At 41.9% G+C, this 22,611-nt stretch overlaps 1 protein-coding gene across 1 annotated transcript in view; it reads left to right on the forward strand.

The window, feature by feature from the left end:
* LOC309549245 (uncharacterized protein) overlaps window positions 1–22,611 on the forward strand; it is a gene marked incomplete at both ends in the record, with an annotated part of 362,081 nt that overhangs the window by 69,178 nt on the left and 270,292 nt on the right. The window lies entirely within an intron of this gene.

Genomic DNA, 22,611 nt, shown 5'->3' on the forward strand with positions numbered 1-22,611 from the left:
GCATGTCTAGCAAGGGAGAGGACCTGATTTATAATATGCTGCAGTTTTACTTTCATTTACTCTCCTTGTGATTGAACAGTGAAAGGGAGAGGCAGCACACTGATATTCTCATCTCTGTCATTCTGCTCTCTCCATCTATCAACATGCTCCTTGCACTGCAGCACACCCAACTGGCACGTTGTTACTGTCTCTGTCTCTTGAACCTCTACTTTATAGATTGTGCAGTTAAAGTATGAGGCTAATAACAAGTCAAAATCAGGTACTTCCAATGCTTCCATTTCAAATGTGTTTAATGATGTATTAATTACTAGAGGGCTGCATTTGTTCCTTTTTTATCTGCCTGAAGTACAGTTTAAATGCTTTTTCCAAGTATATTCCTAGCATGCTGGGGCACGGTCTCAATTTTCGGTAGCATCAGTAAGTTATGTCTTTAAGTAAAAATCAGCGCTATACTCTCAATGAGGGGGACCACTCGTTTTACCTACAACCGATGATCTCAAAGACTGTGGATAACATAAATTACATAATGAATAATTGTGTAGGTGTGTAGGTGGATGACTAATCAAAATAGTGCAGAATAAGAAAAGAAAATTGGTGGAGAAAAAAATCTTCAAAACTTCATCAAATTGTGAACAATCTTGATTTTGATAGTGGGGACACTATCAAAATCAGCTGCTAGCTTGGAGGAGTTCCACGTCCATCACTAGTTTCTCATTTATAATATTCACCGGGTCGCTTACCCCATTTTAGCGCACAAGTTTACTCTTTTTACATTTTTAAGTTATGTCTTTGTTTCCTAAAAAACATGTCCAAGAGCCTTTTTGGCAGAAAATACAGTAAGTAAAGAAGCAATAACCTGAATGATGCATACTTGGAATATGGATTGAGGTTTGGAGATGTAACTGCTGTGCTGCTCACTGTTCTCCTAGATAGGAAGAAAGCTGTATCTGGGAACCTGCAAACCAACATTTCCCTGCCTAATTAATTCTGCAAATCTGTGTTTCCTATAATCCTCCTGCTGCGTGACAATTACCTCACCAATTATCAGGGGACAGCTCTGACATTGTAACAGGATGGGAAATCTTCCAATTGATCAAAAAGTCTAACTTGTATCTTTTGTAGTTAACTAAACTGATGCAAACTTAAGTTGCCACACACTGATCAAAATTCTAGTGATTCAGACCGAACTTCAATCCGTGTGGCCACTCCCATCAACAGAGTTAATCTTTTGATCGACATAATGTATGTCAAAGGTACATGCTGAAAAACATTAAAAGCTGCTGATTAGTATATTCTGACATCTGCAGGTGCCTTTTGTGATGAGGAAGGGTGATATTCCTCCATCCATTAGCCTTATTCCCCACAGTGAATCATCCCCTCCTCTCCATGTACACCTCGTGCTCGTGATTGGCTCCTTACCAGATCAGAAAATAAGATGGGCTCAAAAGCATTTATTCCTGTGTTGCCTACGATGTAGTTCCCATAATGGTTCCAATAGGGGCAGCAAGAATAATCAATCCCCTCCTTAGTTCCAGAGCCGATTCCGCTGTATGGGAATTAATCCTCACAAGGGAGGAGTTCAAGGGAAAGGAAGGCAGACTGATAGTGCATTATCTTCAGTAAAACAGATGTTTAATAAAAAATACACTTACGTGCTTGGGAAGAAAAACACACGAATAGTATAGTTCAAGCCGGCGCGGCCGCCTGCAGTGCGGACCGCACTATGTTGTGACGGCGTGGCTCTCCTTATCCTATGCGTTTCCCCCGAATGGGCTTCCACTGGGAATGGAGCTGCTTGAAATGGTGATGATAAAATAACATTCTGTGAGAAGGAATATTAACCTATAAAAATAACCTATTCAAATTTAACTCCAGCTTGGTCTAAAAAGGTAAGGTCTGTTCCCAGCATGATTTTAAAAATAAAAAAAACTATACCCCACTGCTATACCAGATCTCCAACACTCCTTCACAGACTTGCTAACCCAGCGATGTTGCACCACCCCCCCTACTGAGTTGAATGATCCCATGCCATCATTCTAACTTCTGTGAGCCCAGGCAACACCCCCCAGCCTGGTTCCACACTTGGCAGAAATATGTATCTGTCTTTCTTCCAAAGGCAAAGATGCCAAGAACCCGTGCAACTGGAAAACACTAGGTATACAGTGTGTGTATATGTGTGTGTGTGTGTGTGTATGTGTGTGTGTGTATGTATATATATATATATATATATATATATATATATATATATATATATATATATATATATATATATATATATAATATATAATATTTTATACTACTCCCATGGGAGCTGCTGTGTGTGGGTTCCCCTGGGTTACTATTAGCAACAGTAAAACATTCTGACATGTTTCCAAGTATTTTTACCTCAGACAAGGACCAGTCCAGTTTCTTTGTTTTTTTTTTTTTTTGGGAACTTGGATAGGAGAGGGATACTCCAACTGAACTGAACTATGCACAATAGGCTGGGGCGATATAGAAAATTCTGATTGACGCTGGTTAACGCTGACTGATGCTGGTTAACGCTGTTTGAGCTAGTCACGGCTAGGCCGCTTACTTTACTTTGCCTTTGACTGTGAAAGAGTCATTTTAGCTTCCTAAGGCACTCCTTTCCTGAGGTAGCTGTCCTTTATAGTAGACTGCACTGCTGAGCAACTTCAGGGCCCTTCCTGGCGCCCCCTTTACCCCTTAATCTTCAGGGCTTAACAACCTGCCACCCTCTTTACTGTGTCAGTCTGGGTTAGCTGACTTCTGGATCACCTTGACCCCTCTGGCGTGGTCCCCTCTCTTAGGCAGACCCCTGGGCAGATTCTTGAGTACTCACGATACTGTTTTTCCAGAAGTATTCTGCCCAGCAGCTCCACTTGGTCAGCACATTGGATCCTTTTTCAGCACAGCTCAACCCCTGGTCCCTAGGCCGACTGCCAGGACAACTTCCTCACATCAGCAGGAGGAAGTTTAATCCACCTCCTCCTGGGACTTTGCTCCCGCCAAAAGACACCCTGTTACATGCCCCCTCCGGATTTATTTCCAATCCCAGGATGCATTGCAGCAATGCCCACCCACTGGGACAGTCATAAACCCTGGTGTGCTATTGGCACGGTTTCCTCCACTGTCTGACAAGGTCCCTCATTGGATACAGTGAGGAGACCCCCAGAATCAATAGGTCCCACCTGGAAGCATGTGACAAGCTAACTAACAGATCAGACCCTCCTGATGAGCAGAACAGGGTCACACACATGTTTTGCCTAACTCCTACCTGGGAGGGTGCTACATACATACATACATACATACATACATACATTATATGTATATATATATATATATATTATATTTTTTTTTTTTTTACAATGTGTGTGTGTTATGGGGGAAGGAGTTGGGAATTAAAGCCTAACTCAATGTTTTAAAAAGGACTATTAAATTTAACTATTTCCTTCACTAGCACACACAGTGGTTATCAGTGCCTTGGCTACATACAGTATATGGCACTGTGTTCTGACAGAGTGAAGGGAACTAATGAATTGGTGCAAACTGCTGTACAAAACCATGCAATGATTTTGTGCAGTATTAAAGAAAATTCTGCTCTGTAATAACAGAATCACAGAGAAATAAGATGCTATAGAATACAACAGAAAAGGAGAACGGGATATTTCCTATTTAGGTACTGTACTGGTACTCCAACACAATAAAAGAGACAAGAACTGCAGAAGCACCAGGAATAAAGTAAAGGTGTCATCTCGGAGCCAGAATCTCAATCCAATCCGAACGTTGGATAAAGCCTAAACAAAGGTAGTGCTATATGTCTGGGGAGAAAAGTAGACAAGGCATGGAAAGGGATAGTACTGTTATTTCAATGAGGGGTAAAAAAATACTTCTAAGTGCTACACTTACACATTACTTGGCAAGCATGAGCCTAAAGGGCTGCACACACATGGTCCAAATATTGGGTGGGATCTGCTGGTTCAATAGAAACCAGCTGACATTCAGCCCGTGTGTATGGCAACTGGTCCAACAGAAACCGGCCGAACAACTAGCTTCTGTCAAAAGGGCATGACTGCAAAATGTCTGCCGATTGGCATCTGATTAGCGCTCTCAGCCAGCTGACCAGTGTGTTCTAGTGGAGGGGGGGTCCCCCTATCAAAACATAATAGCCCAGTGGAGGAGATTGCTGTACTAACATTGGATTGTTGGTACATGACATTCTCCCGTGCTCTTCTGTTTTTTTTTTTTTTTTTTTTCATTCAATGTGCTGGGTTGAGTGGAAAAAAAAAAACTGGTAGTGTGTACCAGACTTTACATACCCTAATCCTTTTTAGATTTTTTTTTTTTTCATCTTTAAGGCTAGCCCTTTTTCCTTCTATAATGTAGCCAAGATCATTAGACATTCCATTTCCTATATCGTATATATCGTATTGCCCTACAATCACAGTAGGACAAACCCATTCATATTAAGTTGTATGTCAGCAATTCATTGATCCATTTAAATTTTACCTTGCATATTCTGAAAAAAACTCTCTACATTCTTGATACCATTTCATTTTGTTTGTCTTTTTTAGGTAATTATGGTCATAAGATGTATAATCTAAAAACAAAAAAAGTGAACAATCGCAGTAAACAAAACAAAATAATGAATCCTATTGTCTTTTAATTTTTTCATTTTTGTGCCAAGCAGATATTTCAAGGATATTGTTTTGAGAACAATAATTGTAACATATGCACGGATAGAAATATAAATCTGCAACTACTGAGGGATACATAACAACTGACAAAGCCAACACTGCATGAATTGATGACTCCTTTCTTCCTTCATTATTATAGCTGATGAGGAACCTTATTTTAAAATAGTTCCTTTCTTTAGTCTATTTGCAACAAATGAATCTTTTCAATGGCCACTAAACAAAGCAGAAACAGATTTGTATCTATCATTATAATCAAAAAGTTAAGATTAAGGAACAGGAAAACTGTTTTCATGGATCTATGGTGCCTTTTATTTCTTTCAAAGAGATTGAAGATGTTGCTTTTAACAATCATGAAAGAAAAGGCATTTAACATGGCACACATCATTAAAGTAGATGTATAAATTTTAAAAAAAAGCTAACGCTTTGTATCTTACACTGGCAATTAAAAACAAACACTTTTTATGGTGTGCAATATTCAACAACTGTATATCTAAATGTTTGAAATTTGGATGCTACTTTTATGTACATTTGTATGCATCTGTAGTTACTACATACCCACTGTCATATAGGACCAACATCTACAGCTGGTGTATACAACCATATAAAACAAGCCGGGGTGAAAGAAGTTGATATTTTTCATTTTGCTGAAATTTCAGCCAAAATCTGGACATTTTGGTTTAATTTCTCCTTCTTGGCAAAATGCATTGGAGTCAACCAGGAAGGTAAATTTTAAGGTGGCTTTTAGGAGTGTAAAAGTTTTTAAATGACTTCTGAGGATTAGGGAAGTTCTTTCAAGGAACCTTGGCTTAATCTTCTGAAAATAAAAATAGCCTCACAATAGCTAGGAACATGAAGTTAAATTCTCAACACACATGGCTTATAGCAATTGTGCATTAGAAATGAGCTTCTGGTTGGGGTCAAGATTGAGCAAAGTCAGCTGATGCATTCTCATCGAATGCTTCATCTTTGTTAGTCAAGTGAGTAATGTCTGCTTTGGCAACCAGAAAATATTAATGAGCTTGACCATTACAAAGAAAGTAAGCTGGATAGAAGTAATGGCATATAAAAACCAATGGGCTACCACCAGTATGAGCAGGTATAAATATTAAAAATAGACCAGATCCCTAAGTAAATCAGGGTAAGAAACCGCATAAGCAGCCAATCTCTAAAGTGTCACCACATACAAAAATACTGATAAATTAAAAGTAATAGATCGCCGCTAATGCAAACCATGTTCAATTCCTCGTTCCCACTGTCTGAATTTTTTTGCAGCAGTACTGTACAACTTGTACTCTCTATTCTCTGGAATTAAATTGTTCCACGTGCAATTCTAGGTATGATTAGTGTTCTCTGCAGTGCTTCAATTGATAGTGGACAAGGATCCAAGTATCATGCCTCTGCAGAGGAGCCGCATCCACTGCCACCACCAGCTCTCCCTCCACTCAATCGGAGATCCCAGCTACTCTGCCAGCCCGTGACATCACCATTGATCAGCTGACATTTGTGTAAATGAACCAGTCCTAAATCAGCAGCAGCTATCAAGCCCCTGCAGCAGATGCTGTTGATAAAAAATGTTTTCCTGCCTACCTACAAAAATGTTTCCCTACATCCTATGCTTCTCCTTTCAATGCTGCAGGCCACAAAAAATATCTTAAATGCTGCTACCATTGCCATGTCTCCTTGAGCACAAGCGGCCACTATTGGCACACTCTTCTACCTGCCACTGTTAACATCTTCTGCAACTGTTGTTGACCTTATGCCATTACTGACTAAAAATTGGACCACACCTGCTATTCTTGGCAACATCAATTTTAATGTGGCACCCCAAATGCTTTAGCAGACATTTTACAGTTGCAAATGATGTACAGTAAATGCAGTGAAATTTTTCTGGCTAGTGTTTGGACACTAGTGATGAGCCGAACACCCCCCTGTTCAGTTTGCACCAGAACATCTCGAACTGAAAATGTTCTAGCGAACATGCAAACTCCATTAAAGTCTATGGGACACAAACATGAAAAATCAAAAGTTCTAATTTGAAAGGCTTAAATGGAAGTTATTGGCCCAAAAAAAGTATGGGGATCTGGGTACTGCTCAAAAAAAGTATGGGGATCTGGGTACTGTCCTGGGGAACCTGCATGAATGTAAATTGTAACTATAATTTTTACAGGAGCAGTGATTTTAATCATGCCTGAAGTTAAACAATAAAAACGAAAAATTACTTTAAATATCGTGCCTGGGGGGCCCCCTTAATGTCAATGATTACATGGCGCTCTCTGATGGTGGGTGGCATACCATGAGGTAAAGAGGTAAAAAATGGGTAGAAAAATATAAAAAAAGGATGAGGTGGAAGGGGGGAGGGGGCCCACGAAAGCGGCTGCCAGCTGGAGCAAGGAGAGGCTCTGAGGAGAATAAACAAAAAGAAAGCGCCAGCTTAGTGAAGCATAAGGTTTATTAATAAAAAAAACACAGTGACTTACTCTTAGGTAAGTAAAGGCCTGTTTGGTAGGTAAATGGGATCATCCATCTTTTTGTCCTGGATACCGTTGCAGAAAGGAGGGGTGCAGGGTGCCGGTGGTGCGTGGAGGCTGTTGTCTGGGCCCCCTTAATGTGCCTGTAAAGTAGCGCATTTGTGTGATGTTTGTAGCCTGCTGCAGCAATACTGACATTTATAAAGGAATCAAAGTCAGGCCCCTTGGGTCTGGTATGGATTTTAAGGAGAACCCCATTCCAATTTTTTTTTTTTTTTAAATGGCGTGGTGTTCCCCCTAAAATCCATACCAGACCCTTATCCAAGCACACAGCCTGGCTGACCAGGATAGGGGTGGGAGCTTTGGGGCAGGGGGGCTCTGCCCCCCCCACTTTAAAGCACCTTGCTTGATGGAGACAGGGGTCTCTTCCCAACAACCGTGAGCTGTGGTTGTGGGGGTGTGTGGGGGAGGCTTATCAGAATCTGGAAGCCCCCTTTAACAAGGGAGCCCCCAGATCCCAGCCTCCCCTAGGAGAATAGATATCGGGGACATTGTACACCTACCTATTCACCAAAAAAGTGTAGAAAAAAAATAGACAAAAGCCAGTTTTGGAAAAATCCTTTATTAAAAAATAAAAAAAATAGTGTCCCCCGATCAGTCGCCCGCCCAAAAAAATAGAAAAAAAAAAAGCTCCTGCTTCTACGGATGCTTCCCGGGCTTTGAGCAGTTTTTAGTTTGGCAGCTCTTTTATAGGGATCTGATGTTACGAGCTGCCCCACAATGCACTGCTCAGGTGCAGTGAATAAATTCTATTAAGTCAATAATTTATTCACTGAACCTGAGCAGTGCATTGTGGGCCGGCTTGTGACGTCAGATCCCTCTAAAAAAGCTGTCAAACTCAAAACAGCTCCTAGCGCGGGAAGCGTCCGTAGAAGCAAGAGCTTCTTTTTTTTTTTTTTCTATTTTTCGGGCGGGCAACTGATCATCGGTGGACACTATTTATTTTTTTATTTTTTTTTTAATGAAGGATTTTTCCAAACTGGCTTTTGTCTTTATTTTTTTTTTACACTTTTTTTGGTGAATGGGTAGGGGTATGATGTACCCGATATTCATTCACATGGGGGGGCGGGATCTGGGGGCCCCTTTGGGGCTTCCAGATCCCAATAAGCCTCTCCCCACAGACCCCCAAAACCACAGCCCACTGTTGACGGGAAGAGACCCCCTGTCCCCATCAACATGGGGCAAGGTGCTTTGCTTTGTTGAGGGCATGTGTGTGGCCTGTTTAGTGTTCAGGAGTGGGGGGGCACTTGCTCATCCCCACCCCCATCCTGACCAGCCAGGCTGTGTGCTTGGATAAGGGTCTGGTATGAATTTAGGGGGAACCTCAAGCCGTTGTGGTTTTTTTTTGCGTGTTTTTTTTCAGCAATACTGACATAAACTGAAGTGCGCATATGCATATTGTGGGGGTTGATTAGCTCGGTGGCGGGTATGGATGACCCCTTTGGGGGGATTCATTACACAGGGAGATAGCCGAGAAGTGGTTGCAAATAACAGTTTGGTTTATTCTTGCAATTTACTTCACACAAGTGCAAGCCTCCAAAAACAGCAAAATAAAAATTAAACACAAAATAAATCCTTGCCACTGTGGGCGGCTACCTTCTCACATACAGGAACCTACCTACGGAGTCTGTCTCCAACCTACTGTTGGGCAAACTTTGCTGATCCTACAGCAGACACTCAATAGTCCATGTTTTTCTCTTCACACTCTTCACATAGAACACATTCCTTTGTTTGTCTCTTCACATAGCAACCATTCCTTTGCTTGTCTCTTCACATAGCAAACAGTTCATTTATTTCTTTTCACATAGAAATAGTCCAGACCTCACCTTGAGTAGTCTTCACACGTTTTACCCTCCTCAGCGCACATCACTTCAGGAGATCTTCTCCCATGCTCACACAGCGTCGGGAGGCACACATCTGACTGTCCTCTACCCACACGGCGTCAGGAGGCAGCAATCCTTCTCCCATGCCCACACGGCGTCGGGAGCAGAGTTGTATAAAGTACTCGAAACCCATACTTGAGTAAAAGTACAAGTGCTCGATCAAAAAGTGACTTGAGTAGAAGTGGAAGTGCTTGATCAAAAAGTGACTTGAGTAGAAGTACTAAAGTATTCAACATTTATTGTACTTAAGTATTGCAAGTAGTTTTTTTAAAAATGTTGCTACTCAAGTACTGAAAGTAAAAGTACCAGTAGTTTTGAAAAAAAAATTGCTACTCAAGTACTGAAAGTAAAAGTACAAGTACTGTGTTATGTAGTTATTAAAGAAAGAAGTCAAAAGTTTGAACATCATATTGTCTTTTTATTATTTCAAATGCAGCTTTTATTTATGCATACAGTAGCTTTTATTTTCGTATGCACTGATAATACACACGTTTTGAGCTTCATGAAACCTGCCATCTACTGTTCTGGCAGTGGTAATTTTTATAATTGTAACGAGTAACTATGCAGCACAAAAAAAAATAATGGAGTAGAAGTATTGAAATCATTGAAAAAATGTAGTGAAGTAAAAGTGGAAGTAGGAGAAAAAAATTCTACTCTAGGAAAGTACAGATACCGCCTTTCGGTACTTAACCCCTTCCATACCGCGCCATTATAAAATGACGTCGGCAGGAATCCTTTCTCGATCCGGGCGGCCGTCATATGACGTCCGCCCGGTCTCGCCGCTACTGCGCGCCCCCGGGGGCGCACATCGTGGCGATCGGGGGTGAGGCTCGTCCCTCGGACTGAGCCCAACCCCGATCAAGGTAAACAGCCAATGAAATTGGCTTTTTACCACGTGACCGGCTGTGTCTAATCACAGCCGGTCACAAATGTCAACAGAGAACACTGATCCTGTGTGAGGAGGAGATTGTGGTAACAGCTAGTTACCAAGTACAGTGCACCCCAACCACACTGATTGCCCCCCCCCCCAATAAAAAGCACCTGTCACTAGCCCATCAAAGTACCCGAGTACCTGTCACCAGCCCATCAGGTACTCTGATGACAGGTACTCGGGTACTCTGAAGGGCTGATGACAGGTACTCGGGTACTCTGATGGGCTGATGACGGGTACTCGGGTACTCTGATGGGCTGATGATGGGTACTCGGGTACTCTGATGACAGGTACCCAGGTACTCTGATGACAGGTACTCGGGTACTTTGAGTACCCATCACCGGAGTACCCGAGTACCTGTCACCTACCCATCAGAGTACCCGAGTACCTGTCACCTACCCATCAGAGTACCCGAGTACCTTCCACCTACTCATCAAGAGTACCTGACACCTGAAGTACCCGAGTACTTGCCACCTGCTCATCAGTACCCATCACTACTCAAAAGTACTCATCACCTATCAGTATCAGTACTGATCATCCATACCCATCAGTACAGTATCAGTATCACCTATCAGTACTACTCATCAGTACCTATCACCTGCCTGTCACCTGCCCATAAGAGTACCCGAGTACCTGTTGTCACCTGCCTATCGGAGTACTCGAGTACCCGCCACTTGCTCATCAGTAGCAGAGTACCTGTCACCTGCCCAGCAAAGTACCCAAGTACCTGTCACCCTTCATACAGCCACCATGTCTAAGTCCAAAAAGGTTTATATATGTCCTCCGTTTAAACCTAAATACCGGTGTTATGGCAGAAGATAGCTGCCATAACCCTGGTATTTTTTTTAAACGGTGGACGGTTGGCCTTCCGATAAGGGTGGTCCCAGTGGCGAATTCGCCGCGGGATCACCCTTCCGGGGTGGTGGAAGAGGTGCCCCCCCCTCCCGCCGCATTCTGGTCCTTTTCCCCGCTTACCAGACCCGCCGGCAGCGGGGAAAATGATCCGGTCCCGGATCCTCAAAGACAGGATGTCAAGTGAGGGCAAGCTTGCCCTCACTCGACTCTATGGTCTTGGAGGACAGGAGCTACGGCAAACGTCGTTGCCTAGCAACCGGTTTAAAGGTCCCTTTTTTTTTTTTTTTTCATTTTATTTAATTTTTTTATTTATTTATTTATTTTTTCTATCTTTTAGTGTACTTGTGAGATCTGAGGGCTTTTTTGACCCCAGATCTCACAAAAAAGAGGTCCTGTCGTGCCTTTTTCTATTACAAGTAATGTTTACATTTCTTGTAATAAAAATAAAAATTATCAATTTTTTTTTAAAAAAAACAGTGTAAAAATAATAAATAAAATAGTAAAAAAAAAATTAAAGCGCCCTGTCCCCGTGAGCTCGCGCGCAGAAGCGAACGCATACGGAAACCCCGCCCACATATGTAAACAGTGTTCAAACTACACATGTGAGGTATCGTCGCGATCGCTGGAGCAAGAGCAATAATTTGAGCCCTAGACCTTCTCTGTAACTCTAAGATAGCAACCTGTAGAAATTTTTAAAGTGTCGCCTATGGGGATTTTTAAGTACCAAAGTTTGTCACCATTCTGTGAGCGTGCACAATTTTGAAGCATGACATGTTGGGTATCTATTTACTCGGCGTAACATTATCTTTCACATTATGGAAAACAATTGGGCTAACTTTACTGGTTTCTTATTTTTTAATTCAAAAAAGTGAATTTTTTCCCAAAAAATTGCGTTTGGAAGACCGCTGCGCAAATACGGTGTGATAAAAAATATTGCAATAATCTCCATTTTATTCTCTAGGGTCTCTGCTAAAAAAAATATATAATGTTTTGGGGTTCGAAGTAGTTTTCTAGCAAAAACAACTGATTTTAGCTTGTAAACACCAAATGTCAAAAATAGGCCTAGGCAAGTGGCTAGGATGCATGATGGTGCTCCTTGGATGTTGGGCCCCTCTATATGGCTAGGCTGTGAAAAAGTCTCACACGTGGTATTGCCATACTCAGGAGGAGTGGCAGAATGTATTTTGGGGTGTCATTTTTGCTATGTACATGCTATGTGTTAGGAATATCCTATAAATTGACAACTTTGTGTAAAAAAAAAAAAAAAAAGTTTTTTTTATTTTTTTCCCACATTTTCCAAAAACTTGTGGAAAAAAATGACATGTTCAAAGGACCCATAATGCCTCATAGAATATACGTTGGAGTGTTTGCTTTCCAAAATGGGGTCATTTTGTGGACTTTTCTATTGTATTGGTGCTCTAGGGCCTTGAAAAGTGTGATAGGTAGTAAGAAAGTTTTTTTTATGTGTATTTATGCTCCTAAAATGCCTGAAGGTGCTACTTGGACGTGGAGTCTCTTTTTGTGGCCAGGCTGTGTAAAAGTCTCACACATGTGGTATCACCATACTCAGGAGTAGCAGAATTAATTTTTGGGTGTCATTTTTGCTGTGTACATGCTATGTGTTAGAAATAGCTTATAAATTGACAACGTTTTGGGGAAAAAAAAAGAAAAAAAAATTTTCTTCATTTTCCCAAGAATTGTGGGAAAAAATTATAACTTCAAAAAACTCACCATGCCTCTTACTAAATACCTTGGACTGTCTACTTTACAAAAATGGGTCATTTGGGGGGGTATTTGTACTGTCCTGACATTTCAGGGCCTCAAGAAAGAGATAGGCCATCAGTACATCTGGTGTGATCAATTTTCAGTAATTGGTACCATAGCTTCTAGACTCAATAACTTTCACACAGACTAAATAATATACACTAATTTGGGTTAATTTTACCAGGGATATGTAGCAGTATAAATTTTGGCCCAAATGTATGAAGAAAAATTAATTTTTTGCAAAATTTTATAATAGAAACTAAAAAAAAGTGTTTTTTTTTTTTTTTTTGCAAAATTTTTGCTCTTTTTTTTTGCTTATATCATGAAAAAAAAAAACCCCAGTTGTGATCAGATACCACCAAAAGAAAGCTCGATTTGTGTGAAAAAAATTATACAAATTTTGTTTGGTTACAGTGTAGCATGACTGAGCAATTGTCATTCAAAATGTGAGAGTGCTGAAAGCTGAAAATTGGTCTGGGCAGGAAGGGGGGTCTAACTGCTCTGTATGGAAGCTGTTAAGTACAGTAGTGAAGTAGTTCTACTTAGTTACTATACATCTCTGGTCGGGAGGCACACATCTGACTGTCCTCCTCTCCCCAGCTCACACAGCGTCAGAGGCAGCAATCAATAGACTTCCTTTGGACAAATTATAGAGGCCTTAACTTCCTCATTCCGAACAGCTGAAGGCCTTTCAACTTCTTTACACCTTCCTGCTGCCTTTGGAGCCGACACCCTATAGTAATTGGTGAATTGTCTAACCCAAGCAGAAGTGTATCTCCTGTCTGTGACTACATCCACAGATTTACCTGACTTCCTGTCACAATATATATAATGAATTAACCAATATAGGTTGCAAGTGACAATAAACCAACAATAAATATAGGGACACAAAATGATACACAGTAGATATAATGTGACCATAAATAAGGGGTCACATTAAAGTGACATGGTGCCAAAAGTGCAAATGGGTACAATAAAATAAAATAACCCCCCCCAAAAAAAGGGGGGTTGCAACGTGACAAATAATGCAAAAAAGTCCCAGGATCAATAAACCATTGCTCAATCTTTAAAATTAATAATGCAATGAAAACAAATATAATAAAGTGACTAAGTGGAAAGTCACACCTATACATTTATATAAGGTGACTAAATTGACCAAGTGTGTGTCTGACGGTAAAAGTAAAAAAAAAAAAATATATATATATTCTAGTGTGTGTGTGTATGTATATATGTATATGTGTGTATGTGTGTATGTGTATATATATATATATATATATATATATATATATATATATAAATAAAAGTGACTCTGTGCAAAGGTGACCAAGTGCACTCAGAGCAAATAGTCCATGGCAGGGAAGAAATTTAATTGACTGGAGTCCCAAAATCTGGAAGATCTTGGCAGGATCCAAGAGGTGACTGTAACGGACCGTTTCAGCAGACAAGGGGTTAAAATCCGTTTAGGCGATATGCCCCTTTCTGAGAGACAGGCACAGCTACTTGCAGGACACCAAACTCCTGAACTGGTTACAAAATAGCACTCCAACCTGGAACCTCACGAATAGCTGCTAGCAGACGAACAGGAAAAGCATACATCAGCTTACACTCCCAGAAATCGGTCTCCAACAGCATACAGTGAATCCCCCCAGAACGAGACAAAGCTCAGAGTTAAGAGTACAACAGGAACAACATCAACATTTATTGGAAGAACACAGCACACTTTTATACAGAAATTGGAACATCCTACCCCCAACAACCACTTTCCCATTGGTCAATTTCACAGTACCTGCAGTTCCCAATAAGGTCCTCTTTTAGCCATGCAAATGAGGAATTGAAAATGAGTCAGCAGTGATTGGTCAGATTGACCAGAAGGACTGCCATGCAAATGAGGACTTGAAAATGAGTCAACGGGGATTGGTCAGATAGATAGCTTTGACCAATGCAAGGCGACAGAAGCCCCAGGGGGCAATCAATGTACACAATAGTCAGACACAGAACAATGATTCCCTAATGAGCCCTCAATACACATTAATCTGAGTGTCAATACATCCCTTAGCAGACAACAGGTGAGGTCATTAGCACACCTGACAATAGGTGAATGGAGAGCCACCTCAGACAGCCCGTCTCCTCAGAACTTCCTGTAATGACCATATTAGGAGTTGACTTCCTGTTCAGAGACCTCATGGCAAATGGGAACAAAAGTCTTCATATTACAAGGGAGACATTTTTCCTGAATATGACTGTCCCATTTGTAGTAGTCCAAACCATATTTTCAGTGTTCACCACCCTCCTGATCACCCTGCATCCATAACAGATGCAGGGTGACTTAAACATAAGAAAGCCACACAAGGCTGGACATAGTGCCTGCTGCAGAGTTCGTACAGGTAGTCTTTAACTGCACGTTTCTGCTGGAGCAGCCTATCAAGCATATGCAACGTTGAGTTCCATCGCATTGGGCAGTCACATATAAGTTGCCTGACGGGCAGGTTGTGTCGCCGCTGAATGTCAGCAAGGCGAGCCATGGCTGTGTAAGATCTTCTGAAATGGCCCAAGATTTTCCTGGCCTGCCGCAAGACGTCCTGGACCCCAGGGTATTTGGCAACGAATCGCTGCACGACCAAGTTCAGGACGTGTGCCATGCATGTCACTTGTGTTATTTTGCCCTGTTTCAGCGCGCTCAGCAGATTGGCACTGTTGTCGCACACCACTTTACCAACTGTCAAATTGAGCGGTGTCAGCCACTGATCTGCCTGTGAACGCAAAGCTGAAAGGAGTGCAGGACCAGTGTGGCTCTTGGCTTCCAGGCACAACAGATGAAGCACAGCATGGTACCGTCTCACCTGGCACGGGGAATAGGTTATGGGGATCTTGGGCGGCGCAGCGGAAGAGACGGTAGAGGCAGAAAAGGAGTCAGCCAAGGAGGAGAGGGAGGATGGAGAAGGAGGAGGAGAAGAAGAGGAAGGCCTGCATCCAATCCGTGGCAGTACAACCAAATCTACACGGGTGCCATAGGTTACATGACGACCGTCGAAAGGTTCATCCAGTGGGCAGTAAAAGTGAAATACCTTCCCTGCCCGTGTTTGCTAGAGCATTTTTCTGTGGTCAGATGTATCTTGGCACCAACACTGTGTGCCAGGGATATATTCACTTGCCTCGGAACATGTCCATACAGCCCAGGAATGCCCTTCTGAGAGAAATATTTCCTGCCTGGGACCTTCCCTTGTGGTGTTCCAATGGCCACAAATTTACAAAAGGCCTCCGGGTCCACCAGTTGATATGGCAGTAGTTGGCGAGCTATCAGTTCCGACAAGCCAGCAGTCAAACATTGGGCAAGAGGGTTATCCGGCGTCATCATTTTTTTCCGCTCCCAACATTTGTGCCACAGAAGCCTGCCTTTTTCCAGAACAATGTGACGATGGCATGATGGAAGGTGGAGTGGAGGACAATTGTGAGGAGAGAGGAGAAGAGGCTTGACGGTGAGAGCCTGGAGTGTGGCTTTGTGGGTTCTGATGGTGTTGCTCCCACTGGGCTCAGTGATGGGAGTTCAGGTGTCTTCTTAAGGCAGTTGTCCCTAGGTGAGTGTTGGGCTTACCGCAACTTATGCATTGACTGCAAAGGCTGCAGATGGCAATACTGTTGTCAGCAATGGACACATTAAAAAAAGCCCACACTGCGGAGCCATGTGCCATTGTCCTGGGAGCGCCAGATGTGACTTTACATGGTTGATGGCTCGCTCCTGATACATTTGCAGTCTGCTTTGTACCTCTTGTGCAATGCAAGTTCTGCCTGCCTCTCCTCCCTATCTGCCGGTCCGTCTCTCCCTCTGAACTCCCCTCCTCTTCCTCTCTTGTGGCCACCCATGTGACGTCCATAGACACGTCATCATCCACATCACCTTCCCCACCACTAACATTCGAGATCTCGGAGTAGGCAGCAACAGCGGGGACCAACCTCCTTGGGCTGATCTGGGTACTGTCATCAGACTGCTGAGTGGCGGCTTTTGCTACCTCCATTTTCAGCTCTATATGGTCAACTCTCCCTCCAAGCTCTTGAACTTCTGCTTTAAGTTCTGAACACATTAAATCATATCTGAGTGTAGAGTCATGCAGAGACACGAACATGTCCTTTAAATTTTGAATCAGATATGGGTCGGTTATTGGTATGGAAGGAGTTAAGTGTCAACTAGGTCCCTTGGGGTATTCAGTGAGAATTTGCCGTTGCTTACCTCCAAGGGAGAGGATCCAGCAGACAATCTGGGTTTGCTCTGGGACTTTAGAGTAGAAGCTGCAGGCGATCTTGGCTGTGATACCTTGGCAGCATTGGGTTGCGAAGGACTCTGTGTGAGGATGCACTGGAGGAGGCTGGCAAGCTGCCGCCGGCGCCAAGTCGGACATGTGGCCGCTCAGAGGGAAGAAATAAGTGCTAGTGCAGCCTAAAATGCTCCGTCTCCTCCTCCTTCCTTGTGGGCCATCTCCCGAGGTGCAGAGATCAAGCTGCATGTGTGCAGGGGAGTTTGGATGCTGCAGGTCACCTCTAGTGCTAATAATCCCCGGCGGTCTGAAGGAGCTGCTCGGTCACACCTCCATGAAGCCGTGCAGTAGCCACGCCCCCTGAAATTGAACTTTAATTCCTATAATGTCAGCAAAAATTTTGAAAATCAGTCAAGTTCACCATTTGGTCAAAATGTATTGAAATTCATCAGGAAAGCAAATAAAGGCAAAGATTGGCAAAAGTAAAATAACAATTCTTAAGTAATGGCACACAAAAAAAAAGAAAAATCAAATACACATTGCAACAAAGAAAAAACACTAAATTAAAAAAACGTAATTACCTTAACTATACCCCTGAAAAAGTAGATTTTTGTTTGCTCGGCAAATTATGGGGCCTGAAGCTCAGTGAGAAAAATTAATTTTTCTTCTGATTGAGTTGCCATTACATTTTACTGCAAAAAATACTTGTCTAGCTCTTTTATTACCCCTTATACTAACTAAACATGATCATTATATCAGAAACTATTACAGTAATAATTATCTCATGAGTTTATTTAAACACAATTTATTTATGACACTTTTTCACTCCTGACTAAACCATTTATTTAGGGAAAAATGTGCGGAGTTTTGAGGTTTGGGAATTTTATTTTTGTTCACTTGGTGCTTTAATTGTGATTGATCAGGGTGTGCTGAGATTTGAATTCAGAACTGAGACAAAGTGAGTACAGAGTCACATCTTGTTTCTTTTATGATGAGTCAAGGTAGTTACTACTTTAGGATACATTTTATAGTCCACTCTGCACCATGTATTTGCACCATGTATTTTTCACAGAACACACCTGTAGAAGTTGTATTACCAAATCTAATTTACTTCATCATATTTTGTTTTAATTTTGTTATAATAAAAGTCAAGTTTTAGGTCCCAGCAGGCTACAAGCATTTTGAGATGTGTCTTGCACTCTCATACAAATCAGTGACCCCAACATAGTGATCCATCTTTAAAGTGTTCCTAAACCAGTGGGGAGGATACCTCATTTTACTAAAACCAACATGAATCCCCAAAAATGGTTTGTTGATCATTGGTAAATTCCTAAGGCTCCTGATCAACCGAGATTTATTATTTGGCTTCTCAGCTTGCCATCACAGCAAACTATTAAAAATGGTAACTTTTACAATCATTTATACAGCAAAATTATACGGTGAGCAAACTGTTAGTTTGGTTTAAAATACATCAATCTAAATTAAATTAATAAGAGTTTGGACATGAGCCTTTACCATATTTTATTTTTAACGCAATGCATTTAATGAACAAGGCTACATACAGAAAATATTTGTGTAGTGCTTTTGGGGTTTTTTTTATCAAGAAAGTGCAAGAAGGTACAATTTGTGGAAATGTGGAGAAACACATGGTAACCAATAAGGTTTCATATTATTATATTAGGATCACTTAAAGACCATTGGGTGAATGCTTTGGACTAATGAACTTTGCACTTTCTTAGTCACCCTTATTTTGCTTTTGCCTTTTTATTACAGTATTTATAGTAATGTCTGTAGATTCCTTTTAAGGCTTTTTTCTTTATTTCTGCCAGATAATCCTGAAAGTAATACATTTCTGTTCCTAGGAAGACTTGAGCTCACTCACTTTATAGTATCTATTGTGGATCAGTGTTGTCACCCTAGGCTGCTCTCCTGATTCTGACTTCATCTCCATAGCATTGGGGGGGGGGGTGTTCTGTAGTTCACAGATGTGAAGGGCAGGGCTGATAACACTGATAGACGATTTCAGTGTAGCACAGAGTGCATAGGAAGGTCAATTGTTTAATTTATTGAACCGATATAACACTACTTTCAATGTTCTATTTGAGAGCAAAGAGGAGCAAATAGAAGAAGCTAATTGTTAGGATTTAAAAACAGGGCAGCTCACTCATTAAAGACCCATCATTTTGTGAATGTCTTACAGGACAACTTCATGATTCAATTGGTGGATTCTTCTCCTAGCAAGAATGCATTGCTAGCTTAATAATTATGAACAATCCAAATCTGATCTCGGATGTGCCAATATTGGACAACTTGGGATCTAGCAATGACAGGATGATCACATTTAGTGTCAATCGTAGGAAGAGAAGGCACGAGGGGAGCACAAGAACCCTAAGGCTGGCCATACATGATACAATTTTCTTACAATTTTCTGGTAAATTTTCTTGAAATTTACCTTCAACTATGTAGTACAAAGGCCTGCCTAATTATGTACAAGTGAAAGTGTTGTTTAGCTTTGACCTCATATTATGTGGTTTGTGGTAAATCTAACAGAAAGTGTACAACAAAAGTTGAACATGTATGGCCAGCCTAAACTTTAGAAGAGCAAACTTTTCTAAACTGTGCTCAATACTAGAGAGCATCAATTGGGACCTAACCCTATAAACATTGATTGGGGAAAATGGGGAAAATTGGGAATGCTTTGGGAATGCTTTAGTCAACATATTAAAGGTATCACACAGTGCATTCCAATGGGAAATAAATATAGAAGAGCAAAGGCCAAACCTGGGTGGCTAAACCGTAATGCATAATTCTTAAGAAATATAAAGTGGAGGGGGCGCTGTCAGCTTTCCAACAATACAAGGAATGTAACCAGAAATGTAAGAACGAAAGCAGGGTAGGTAAAAAAATACTACGAGAGACACATAGAGAGTAAAACAAATCCCATGGCGTTCTTTAGATATACAGTATTTCACAAAAGTGAGTAAACCCGTTTTTAAATATTTTACTCAATCTTTTCATGTGACATCACTGAAGAAATTACACTTTGCTACAATTTTATTATTATTTTACGGGATTTATATAGCGCCAACAGTTTGCGCAGAGCTTTTACAATGTGAGGGAAGACAATACAGTTACAATACAAATCAATACAGGAGGAATTAGAGGCCCCTTCTTGTTAGAGCTTACAATCTAGAAAGGAGGGTCAAGTGAAACAAAAGGCAATAGCCATGGGGAATGGGCTGATGGAGAAAATGGAAGTATAGTTGTTAGGTGTGGGTAGGATAGGTGTCAGAGAAACGGCCATGCTGCAACTGGCAACTCCGCCAGTACTTCCAATGGCCGCAATGGACTCAGGCCATAGACTCATTGTCAGTGAAATGGCTGTGCTGCAACTGGCAAATTTGCCAGTACTTCCCATGGCTGCAATGGACTCAGGCCATAGACTAATTCACTGGCCTATAAAAGGACTCTACTCAGCCCATCTGATTGCTGGATTGTCTTCAGCTCTTCCTGTTTCCTGTGCATTGCTACTTCCTGGATTCCAGTTTGACCCGGCTTGTTTCTGACCTGTCTGCTCTCTCTCCTGGCTTTGACCCACGGCTTCGTCTGACCCTTCGATCCTGCTCCAGTGTTTGACCCTCGGCTTGTGTGACCATCCTTGCTCTCTTGTCCTCTGCCTGTCTTCCAGTGTACCGATCCCGGCTTGCTCAACGGACTTGCTTCTGCTCAATCCCCTTGTCTTGGCGACCTGTTTGGACTGAAACCTGTGTATGACCCTCGGCCTGGCTTTTACCTGCACATTGCTTGATTCCCTGGAGGCCCTGCAAGTTGTTCCAGGATATCCTTGTGAACCTTTACCTGCACTCCACAAGCATCCAGTGCTCCTTGGGACGCGTCACCTCCTGTCCCACTTCCAGGGGTGATTCGCACCGAGCCGCAAGGGAAGCCCTCTCAGCATTTCGGCCTCTACCAAGAAGTGATCTGACAATAGGCTTCTCTGAAGAGGGTTTTCAGGGATCATCTAAAAGCTAATAGAGTAGGAGATAATCATAAAGTAGTGTGTACAGCTTGTATAACAGTGTAAATTTACTGTCCCCTAAAAATAACTCCTAATGCCCAAACCGCTGGCAAAAAAAGTGAGTACAATCCCAAGTGAAATATACTTCGTATATTTATCTACACAAACCCGAGTGACAATGTCCACATTGAATCCAATAAAACATTTTTCCTCCCCGGTGTCATGTGACTTGTTGGTGCTACAAGGTTTAAGGTGTGAATGGGTAGCAGGTGTGTTAAATTTGGTGTCATCACTCTCTCTCATACTGGTCACTGGAAGTTCAGCATGGCACCTCGTCGCAAAGAACTCTCTAAAGGACCTGAAAAAAAGAATGGTTGCTCTACATAAAGATGACCTAGGCTATAGGAATGTTGCCAAGACTCTAAAACTGAGCTGCAGCACAGTGGCCAAGACCATACATCGGTTTAACAGGACAGGTTCCACGCAGAACAGGTCTCACCATGGTTGACCAAAGGAGTTGAGTGTACGTGCTCCGCGTCATATCCAGAGGTTGTCTTTGGGAAATAGACCTATGAGTGCTGTCAGCATTCCTGCAGAGGTTGAAAGGGTGGGGGGTCAGCTTGTGAGTGCTCAAACCATACGCCACACACTGCATCAAATTGGTCTGTATGGATGTCATTCCAGAAGGAAGCCTCTTCTAAAGATGATGCATAAGAAAGCCCGCAAACAGTTTCCTGAAGACAAGGAGACTAAGGACATTGATTACTGGAGCCATGTCCTGTTGTCTGATGAGACCAAGATAAACTTATTTGGTTCAGATGGTGCCAAATGTGTGTGGCAGCAACCAGGTGAGGAGTACAAAGACCAAGTGTTTATTGCCTACAGTCAAGCATGGTGGTGGGAGTGTCATGGTTTGGGGCTCCATGAGTGCTGCTGGCACTAGGGCGCTACAGTTCATTGAAGGAACCATGAATGGCAACATGTACTTTTTACTTACTGAAGCAGAGCATGATCTCCTCCCTTTAGAGACTGGGCTGCAGGGCTGTAGTCTAACATAACAACCTCAAACACACCTCCAAGATGACCACTGCCTTGCTAAAGCTTGTCTATAAACCTCAACCCTATTGAGCATCTGTGGGGCATTCTCAAATGGAAGATGGAGGAGCGCAAGGTCTCTAACATCCACCAGCTTCATGATGTCATCATGAAGGAGTAGAAGAGGACTCCAGTGGCAACCTGCGAAGCTCCAGTGAAATCCATGCCCGAGAGGGTTAAAGCAGTGTTGGAAAATAATGGTGGCCACACAAAATATTGACACTTGGGCCCAATTTTGACATTTTCACTTAGGGGTGTACTCGCTTTTGTTTCCAGCGGTTTAGACATTAATGGCTGTGTGTTACTTTGAGGGGACAGCAAATGTACACTGTTATACAAGCTGTACACTCACTACTTTGAAGCAAAATGTAATTTCTTCAGTGTGGTCAAATGAAAAGATATAATAAAATATTTACAAAAATGTAAGGGGTTTACTCACTTTCGTGAGATACTGTATTAACAGTAAAAAAGCGAGGTCAGAGCACATTGCACACATAAAAAAAAAAAAGGGGAGGATGGGTACAGGTGACGCAAAGAAGGCAACTGTACTAAATGCTTTCTTCTCCTCAGTTTTTACACAGGAAAAGGAG

The sequence above is a fragment of the Pelophylax lessonae genome (genome assembly GCF_965119305.1).
Source record: "Pelophylax lessonae genome assembly, chromosome: 3".
Classification (NCBI taxonomy): Eukaryota; Metazoa; Chordata; class Amphibia; order Anura; family Ranidae; genus Pelophylax; species Pelophylax lessonae.